Raw genomic sequence first — 10,501 nt, 5'->3', positions numbered from 1 at the left:
TACCGGAATTTTAAGGTCACCACTTTTTTTTTTCCCCTGAGCTCTATTTTTTTTTTTAAACATATTTCTTTCTTTTTAAAATAGGATAACCAGACTGCAAACTAAGAAATTCAGTGTTTTCAGAATAGCAAAAACCAACTATATGAAAGTAAATTAAAAAATAATTAGAAATTTTCTGATTATTCTTTTATTTAACTGGCCACTGTGAGTACTTCTAAAAGCAAAATGAAAATGATAAATAACATTTTTAATACCTATTGTCACACACCCAGTCTTAGTTGTTCTCCTAACGGATTACACAATAACAGTATAGAATAATATAGATGTTAGTCTGTATACAAGAATGCTTTCTCAGTTCCTGCAAGCTGATCCATGTGAATGTCATGAGAGCTGCACATGCATACAAGTGTTTTTCAGAATTCAGCTGTGCTGTCAAGGTCTGACTACACTAATTTCCTTACAGCATCTAATAGAAGTCTAGCATTTTGGAAAAAGAATTGTCATTAATGATTAAAATAATATTACTGGTTTCAAAATATTTGATACATCTCTAGAAATTCCAGTTGCTAGAGACCTGTGATTATGGAATGCTTTTGTCCTTCCTTGAGAAACATGCCTTTCACAATGTCCAAGGTTGAAGGAAAGCTTGTATACATGACTTCATTGTATACTGGCAGCTCAACACTAGTCTGAAAAAAAAATCATAGAATGGTTTGGGTTAGGAGGGCCCTTAAAGATCATCCAATTCCAACCCCTCTCTCTTGGGCAGCGACAGCTCTCACTAGACAGGTTACTCAGAGTGCCATCCAGTCTGGTCTTGAACACTTCCAGGGATAGGGAGTCAACAATCTATCTGGGCAATGTGTGCCAGCACTTCTCTACCCTTACAAAAAAGCATTTCTTCCTAATCCCCAATCAAAACCAACCCTGCTTCGTCTTTAGGCCATCTCCCCTTGTCCTGTTGCTACATGCCCTTGTGAAAAGTCCCTCTCCAGACTTCTTGTCACCCCCTTTAGGTGCTGGAAGCTGCTGGAAGGTCTTCCCAGAGCCTTCTCTTCTCCAGGCTGAACAGCCCCAGCTCTCTCAGCCTGTCTTCATAGGAAGAGGTGCCCCAGCCTTGTAATCAACTTGGTGGCCCTTCTCTGGACTTGTTCCAATAGATCAATGTCTTTCTTGTGTTGGAGGCTCCAGAGATGGATGCAGCACTCCGGGTAGGATTCACAAGAGTGGAGCAGAGGGGCAGAATCCCCTCCCTCACACTGCTGGGCACGCTGCTTTGAATGCAGCCCAGGATGCTGTTGGCTTTCTGGGCTGTGAGCACAAATTGTCAAATCTCCTTGAGGTTTTAATCCAAAACCAGCCCCAAAGAAAAAAGAATGACTAAATGACTTTTCTGCTACTAAACTTTCCAGAAACCACATATTACTGCAAGAAGTATTTCCCTGCAGATCTGTGATATTTTATGCTTTTCATAATGCACATTTACTATTTGGCATTTAGCTGCATGTAAGGAAACAACAAAGCAGCAATTTTTGGTTTTGTTTTTAATGTCGTGTTTAGGCTGTCAGTCCCTACTTTGTATGTGATCCATCATCCAAACTATTCTGAACAGTGAATGATGATTTTGGCTATGATTTCTCTGTGGTGTTTATCCCTGAATATAGTCCAAGTCCTTCTCAAGTAGTATTGATTTTTCAGAGTACTTACTAGGGTGGGAAACAATATTTCCCACTTTATTTGTAGACTAAAAAAGCCCCCACATTATTACTTTTAGGTTCATGAATTGGAAAATTTATGGGACCTCAGTTTTTGAGCATCATAACATTTTCTAATACCCACTGTGGTTGAAGGGCAGCTGTATCGGTGTATACTCGGAAAAGTGAACCTTGAGGCATTAGAAAGAAATGCATTGGATTAAATAGGGACAGAATCACACTCACATCAGATGAAATAACAGGGACAGAAACCCATTCCCCAAGGAAATCATTACCTGCCTGAACCCTGCAGTCATCTTTTCTCATTCTTCAGCCACTGTATCTAAAAGGCCTAAAAGATGGATGAAAATTCCACAGTTACATCTGCAATACAATCATGCCTGGAACTAAGCCAGAGATCTGTGGAGAAAAGTTGGTGACGTGACTGCAAATACTGAACCATAAACCTAAGAAAGTAATTACAGTTTGATAGTACATAAACAGACTGGCTCTTTCTAACTATCAAAAGCCTGATCTTGCAAATTTAGTGTCTATGTACACATATAGATATGCACATGTGCAGATTATCTGCATATTTATATCAAACTTGCATACACACAAAAGCATCTCAAAAATGCTGACTTAAATGTATTAACAAGATTACCATTTCTTTATTGCTATAGGCATTTCATCTCTTTCAACCTATTCTACCTATAATAAAGAATATCACATCCAATTAAAATTGCAATGAGAATTTGATCAGGGAGAATGTGGCTATACATTGTGATCAAGCTTGTTGAAGAGGAGAGTCTTGCTTTTACAAAATGCATAATGGGATCCCAAAAAACCAAATGTGGTCAGAATCTAGCTTGAATTTCCTGCCTAAATGCTATCTACATATCTCATCATTAACATCCAAGACTACAGTGAAATTATTTAAGAAATTGAATGTGAAAAGTCTAAAGGAAACTGAGAGAGCTAGCAAGAAAACCTGTCACATTTTTTTGTGCCTAACCTTTGACCTCTATCTTAAAGGGATGTATTCTTTCATTTCTGTCAGAATTTGCTTCTTGGTCTACACTGTATCAGTTGCAATTTTAGATAAGAAAGTGTAGAGTTGTCTTCAGCTTCTGCATAGTTAGCTAGGAGGACAAAGTTGTTAATCAGGACATCTTAAGCCAAATTCTCCCCTCATGTACATTAGTGCAAACACATAACTCACTGAAGATAACATGGAAGTAGTTTTAATCATGAACAAAGTTAATTTAAATGTGTGGGCTTAATCCTATAAATCCAAAGGTGATTTATGCCTTTGGATTTGAATTATCACCTTCTCCAAAAAGCAAGATCTGCTTTATGAAAACAGCAGGTTACCAATGACAAGTAAAAATCCAGAAACCCTGAACTCGGTAAGTATTATGTGACAAAATCATTCACCGACAGTCACAGAGCTGCATCAGGTAGAAATGTAACCCCTTAAGCATATTTCTACAAATAGCTTTGAAGTGTTATCCTGTTAAATTCAAACACCATTGGTAGAAAGGACAATTTTTTTGCTCTTGATTTTTGGATACATTTTAACAGGAAGAGGAAAAAAAGATTTCAGCAAAAGTACCCACTGTTCCAATCGCTTGCAAAACAGTAGGAGTCATTTTAATGGACATGATTTAAAGTAGAGCTTTACCAAGCATGACCTTCAATTTAAAACTGAAAAATATAATGAAGTAATTCTCATGTTAAAATATAGCTAAGAAAAATGCATAAAATAAGAGCATAGAGTTCAAATATTTAAACTTAAGAATAATTCTTTAATGCACTGTCTTACCAGACAATTAATCTTGTTTCTTTCAGAAAGTGAAAAGAAACCAATCACAGCCACTAATTCACTCATTTCTGAGCACTTTTGGTTTTGTAAAATAAAGCTAATAGCAATTGAATTTAATCTTTTGGCATTGACTAACCCCCCTTACTTCCATTCACAGGAGTTAAAGATATGGTGCATTGGATAAGAGGTCAGAACCACATGTTTAATTGCAAGGTTAATCTTGCATATATTTGCCCATCAACTACTTCTAGATATTAAACAATGTAGGAAATAAATGCACAAGATGTAGATTGATGGCTGTAGGACTTAGTAAAAATAATCAACAAACAATTACTCATTAAAAATTATATTTGTGATTTAAGCCATCTGAATCTTAATTAAAAAAAATAAGAAATAGTGCTAGTATTGTTTGCAATTTTGTCTATTTCCTTTAATTTTTTAATGAACAAAATTTAAATTTTTGTCTATTTACTTTTAAAAGTGACTAAGGCTTATCATACATTATCAGAGGTTCAGAAGGAAGCTAGTTTCTTTGGCTAAGGAGCAGATACATAAGAAGCAACAGCAATGGAAATTTTTCCTCCCTGCCATGTACCTTAGCTTCTGAAGGCCTGACAATGTTACCAGGATATTCACCTCATCTGTTAGCTGAGATACTATCCCATATTTAAGGGATCAAACATGGCTGGGAGTGGGACATACTGAGATGCTCCTTATCATTACTGGCTTCTGAAAAAATGAACATTAGAAAAGTTTGTAGATCAAAATCTCTAGGTCACTACTTTTGACCCACTAGGCAACATCAGACACTGACATGCACAAAATTGCATGTGAAACATCTAATTCAAACATGAGTTCTAAAACCATATAATGCACATAGGGTAAGGTAGAACTATTTAATAGAAATTTATACACTTCACTCTTATGTCTTTCTTCTGCTCTTGATGTTTGGAGATACAATCTAAAACACTAGATGTTCTATATGTAGTGAACAAAAAAGCAGTCTAGCAATTCCTTTCTGAGAATTTTTAGATTTTTTTACATTCAGAAAAAGCTTTACAGAAGTTTTTACATTCATGCTCACTATTATGTGTGAATAAGATAAGGAAAGTAGAGAAAAATAACATAGTAATGCTGCTAGGCATGGAGTCACATCCATGTTTTGTACTGTTACAACTTAGCTGTTTAGTTACACTCACAAAGATCTTAACAAGTCAGTTTTGATTAAAGGCAACTGTGGACTTCAGACCCTGCTTACAGTGTTCAGTGACAAGATGATTCAGAAGTATGACAAGCCAATCAATCTTATTTTTTTTCCCTCATCCTTGATGTTCATACATTTCATTCCTCCTAATTTCCAAGAAACCTTAGAGAGAGAGATGTAGTTCGTAGTAACTTCAATAGATTTTTCTACAATGCCGTGTACTGAACTGACACTTTATAGCAGTCCTCAAGGATAGGTCACTTACAGTTTAATTTAATACATGATGTAATGAGTACATTTGAGGAGCCAGTACAAGGATAATGATGATGTGAAATCCAGTTTGATGGAGTCTATTTAAGTGAACAGTTAATAGAAAAGAGATCAGAAGTCATGGAACCATTAATGATATGGATGAAAAGGATATTGAGGTTATCTGCCCCGAGAGAAAATAAATCATAGCGCCATTATTTTTGGTTTTCATAAATGTAATGCAGTAATGCCCATTCAACTGTATTTGCTCCACTAAGAAATATTTTCTATTGTCTAACTTAAATCTGTTTCCTGAATTGTAATACCATGGCTTCTAAAGCTATCTGTTATGAAACACTTTATTGCTTTTGTTCTTCATGTTGTCTTTTCATATATTTGAAAGCCATCATGTATTCTCTGATTTTCTTTGCTACAATAAATTACTTGAATACATTCAGACTTTCCCCATTGTTTACATGTTACAGATAATTTTTCTTGTCCTGCAGTTCCAGGCAACTCTTTGCTCATGTCAGACCTCTCTTTGTGGAAGAGAGAATGATGCACAAGCAATATTGAAATTTTTTTCTTTTACATAACAAAAGTAACAAAAAGATTTTGTGACTTTGTGAACAATAAGTTGTTTAGAGTTTTTTACCTGGATAAAAAAAAACAAAACAAAAAACAAACCTCAAACCATAGGAACTTCATAGTCTGTTTTGTAGTGAAAGAGAAATGATGAAGAGGAGGATGCTGGGGATTAAAGGATAGCAAAACTGTATTAAGCAAAAGAGATGGTATAAGGATAATAGCAGCATATTCCAGCACTGATAGTTTGAATGTTGCATACACTTGGGTGAAAGGAACTGTTTCAGAAAAACTAAATTATTGCTCAGGTAAGATATCAGAAAAAACAAACAAAAGAGGTTAAAAATAGCCAACAGAACTACTTTGAGAGAAAATTGCATCTATTTGAAAAAATTTGTTACTTTCTGCAGGAAAAAAAAATATTTATTCACATGGAATTAATACTCCAGATGGTTTTTATCTCATATTTCTTGTCATGGTGAGGCATTAGCTATGGTGTTTCATAGCCATATCTTTTTCTGCTGGTCAAATACATGAGACAGCTTTTTAACATATAAATCTTACCTCTGCTTTGTTAAAAAACAAACTTTCATGGCAAGCTCCTTAAAATATATTCGATGCAAACAACATGGCTGTTTGGATGAGTGTTAGAAAGATGTAATTTTAAAGAATTGATGTGCTTACCAGATCTTGAGCAAAATTCCCTGTACAGTGTCCCAGGTCCTTCCATATGGCTACAATAAAACTGCAAAAGCTGAATAGCTTCACCAGCCTTCTCTTTTTTGGGCTAACCAGACAACCTGAGTGCACATGAAGGCTTCTTTGGATAAAGGCAACAGTTATTGCAGCAATATTCCTGCCTCCTCTTGTACATTTAACAAGCTGCTGTCCTTCCAATTTGCTGGAATAATCCTTCCCAACAATACAGCACCAGCCAGTAATTGGCATGTAGTAACAGACAAACCACAGAGGTTTCTTGCTGCTCAGCCTTGCATTCTCTTCCCTATCTCACCAAGTGTGTTAGGGAAGGGGAAGTGATCGAGTGGCTGCATGATATTTAGCTGCCAGCTGAGGTTAAACCATAACAGCATTGTATTACTATATTATTTCTAGGAACTGAATTATTAAAAAAAATCTAAAATTGAAAGATTCAAAATTAAGGTTAGTTTTTTGAGAGGGAAGGGGGCTTGTTTGGGGTTGGTTTTGTTTGTTTGGTTTTTTTTGGTGGGTTTTTTTTTTTTTTTTGGTTGTTATTGTTGTTTGGGGGTGGTTTTTCTTTTTGTCCAGGCACAATTATCACTCTTTTGTATACCTTTGTTTAGTGTGTTTCATAGAAACATTCATAAATACCATAAATATATATTTCTAAAGTCAGAGAAAATATCAATGCAAAGTCTTGGGTAATCAAAGAACATGCTTCACACAGCAGCTTGAATTGACTTCTTGGTTGAAGGTCAGAGCTATCATCTCCTTAAACTTCATTCTGCATGCCCTGATCAATCTGTCAGAACTCCTGTATGTGACTGAACAGAAGCTGAATTGAACAGAGAGCAGGTAATCAATACCAGTTATGTACTGTAGCAAGGTGAGAAGGCACATTATTTGTGAAGGATGTTTAAGGAAAAAGTGAATTATCTCCAACAACCAGCTATATCAGGTTAAAGATCAATTAATAAAACACTGTAGTTCAGAAACACATCTGAAATTAAATTCTGATGGGAAAATTCCTTTTTTTTTTCCTACCTTATTTTTTTACTGGTAATGCATTAACTGTATACTAATCCTTCCTATATTGTATATAAAGACTAAGACAATTTATCTTAAAGATTTAAAGACTTTAGAGTTTTTTTCAATTAAAATTAATATCGCTATGATAAGCAAACAAAAATGACTTCATAGATGAGTGCATCAACAGCTGATTGCTAAAGACTTATTGTGACATAGACAAATACCTACTGTTTCAGAACTAATTTTCTTAGACAATCTTCAAATTTTTCAGTTTCCTGGTTCAAGTGACCTCATCATTTATCTTACTGAGATACAAATGAAAAACTGGGATACAAGTTAAAAAACTCTGCAGGAAAGTAGAAGGTTTTTATGTGCAAAAAATATTGTCACATTGTGGCAATATTACAAATTAGAGATATAATGTATTGGAGTATGTTGCATGAGCATATGTAATGGAAATTCTACAAACCCATTCTGTGCATTTTTGAATTGTTTCCTTTGCGATAAAAAAACAGGAAGAAATACTAGATGGGTGTGAGTGAGACTTGTACAGTTTTGCAGTCAATTCCAAACTCCAGGGACAGCGCTTGAGAGATAAATGATGAACATTTACATAAAAAACTGACATAATTTTGATTGAAAAAAGTGAATAGACAAGCAAGGGGATGGGGAAAAAAAACCTATCTGCAGCATTAGCTTTCGTTCTCCCTGGCTGCAAGCAGCTCTTGGGAGCCCAGCTGTGGCGTAGCTTCCATGTGCTGCTGGGGTTTTCTGCTGCGGGTTCCCGGACACGGCTCCGTGTCTCGGGTGCGTGGGCTGGCCAGCCTCTGTTACCGTGGCGGTGACGCCAGCAACAGCGACCAACCAGAGAACCCCGCAGGGGCGGGCACCGAGCTTCAGGCTGAGCACGATCGTGTGGATTGGGGTGGCAGGCACGGGGTTTCCCGGTGCCAGGTGGGGGAGTGGTTACAGGAGCGACAGAAGGGGAAAATCGGCAGCAGGCAGCATGGGGCCAGAAACCGCGTGGGGGGAACAACACAGGGGAAGCGTGGGAGTACACAGGACTCAGCTAGCTAGCACAAACAAGAACCCCTAGAACCCAATCTCAGGATGCAACAATTCCCTCTTTTTCAAAATATAAGAAAGAAACACAGCTGCTTGATCTTCTTCGCTGCTCATCTGACTGCTTCTTCGCACAGCTTCTGCTCTTGGTATTTCAACTGCTGCAACGGCTGCCCTTTGCAGATGGAGAGGGCCTGCTATGATGATGCTGGGGTGGTTCTTCCCTGGGTGCTTGATGATAAGGGAACTGGGACAACTTTATTACAAACATGGGGATTTGCAACACACACAGACTGGGGTGGCTGGAAAGTTTTTCTAGGGCCTTGGGGAAAAGCATTTTTTAAGGAGATTGTAGGGTCCCTTTTCTTTTTGCGTCGCCTGCGGTTTGATGCAACCCCCCCGATTAGTGGGGTCATCTGCCACACTCACAGGCACCCTGATGTTTTGAACTGCCACCTGCACAATTACTTGATAAATCACAGCTCTACTTAAGGTGCTGTGGCCTGCCTTACTTTTATCTTCATGCGAGGCAGATGCGCGTTGTTTCTTCAGTTTTTTGGGGGGAATGGGATCTCCCTCCCCCCCTCTCCCCCCTCCCACTGTCCCTGGGGGTGCCCTACCCAAAAATGGACATTGAACAACAAAATGTCCTCTCTGATCACAGTGGAAGCACTGGCATCTTGCTGGAGGCTGCTTTGGACCAACGTTCTTTGGAAGCACAGCATCCAAAGCAACCACCTGGCTTCTGGGCCTTTTAGGGATCTCAAGCTGTGTGTCAGCGTTCATGGATGCCGCTTCCAGGAGAGACTTGTCCTGAACCTCAGATCCCTCCACATGCCTCTCAGCTGTCAGCTCGACCTATTCTATGGAATCTGGAAAATGCTTAGAGACCCATATCGGCTTCCCCCTCTCCCTGCTTCCCTCCCTCCCGGCTCTCCGGGAACCATGGGAATGTGGAGGCAGGGGCTCCGATTCCACCCCCATCCTTTTCCCTCCCGCCCAGACGTTTGGGGCCCATGGGAACTTGGAGGTAGGGGTTCCTGTCCCCCCCCCCCCCTTCCCTCCTGCCTGGCTCTCCGGGGCCCATGGGAAGATGGGGGTAGAGGTCCCCGCTCCTCCCTCCCCCCTCTTCCCTCCCGCCTGGATCTCCAGGACCCATGGGAAGATGGGGACAGGGTGTGGGGAACAGGACAGGGGCTGCCTCCCTCAGGCAGCGGGGTGGAGATGGCAGAGCTCTCCCCAGTGGGGGAGGGCAGGGTCAATGACTCAGCAGGGACGACATGCAAAGGACTCGAGGGAACACCCACACGAGGGGGAACAATGGGTGAGGGAGTAACCTGACCTCCCGAGGGGGCGGCGCCCACACCCACAGGGAGGCAGGTGGGGATTGGGTCAAAGGCGGGGATACAGGGAACAAAGGACAGAAAGGGGTTGTGGGAAGAAGAGACCCTGCCATGTGGCCGCCCTCCATCTTGGGAAGATAAAGGGATCAACCATGTGGCCTCGGCCTCCTCAGAAGAACAAAGAAAGGGGTTTAAAGAAACAGAGCAGCATGGGGCAGCTCTAGAACCGGGATTTTCAGCAGGGAAAAAGGGGTTGGGAAAGGGGTTTAGGGTCGTTGCCTCAGCAAATCGGCCAGTCTCACTAAGGCGGGGACACCGGGATGGCTTGGGGGAGCCAGGAGCACGGCCCACACTTGTGGGGCTGCCCTGTGCCTTAAAACAGTGGAGTACCCCCCCCGCCCCCCCCCGCGTTAGGGGAAGAAGGGGTAGGAGAAGGGGTTGGGGAAATGGATTCAGGGGGAGTAACAGATTCTCTGGATGGTTCTTTCCTTTCCCCAACCGAGTTTTGCGCGGGGTCTGATTTCACCACATCCGAGATCAACAAATGGAATTTAGGGAAGCAGTCGTTTATGGAGGGATCCCTACCTATCCCCTCTGCTAGCTTTTTTCCCACTTGCTCCCAAAATTCTGTTTTGCGCGCTTCCTCGGCAGACAGACGGGGGAAAGCAAAGAACAGCCACCAAACAAATTTCTTAACTAAATTTTTTGGGTAGGGGCCCTTCACCGCAAGGATTTCCTTAACTTGGGTATAAAATTCCTTTTGTTGGGCAGATAGCATGGTCCCCATGTTCCTTCCACCCAACCCACCTCA

The sequence above is a fragment of the Vidua chalybeata genome, chromosome 6, assembly GCF_026979565.1.
Source record: "Vidua chalybeata isolate OUT-0048 chromosome 6, bVidCha1 merged haplotype, whole genome shotgun sequence".
Classification (NCBI taxonomy): domain Eukaryota; kingdom Metazoa; phylum Chordata; class Aves; order Passeriformes; family Viduidae; genus Vidua; species Vidua chalybeata.
This window is presented reverse-complemented; position numbering follows the sequence as displayed.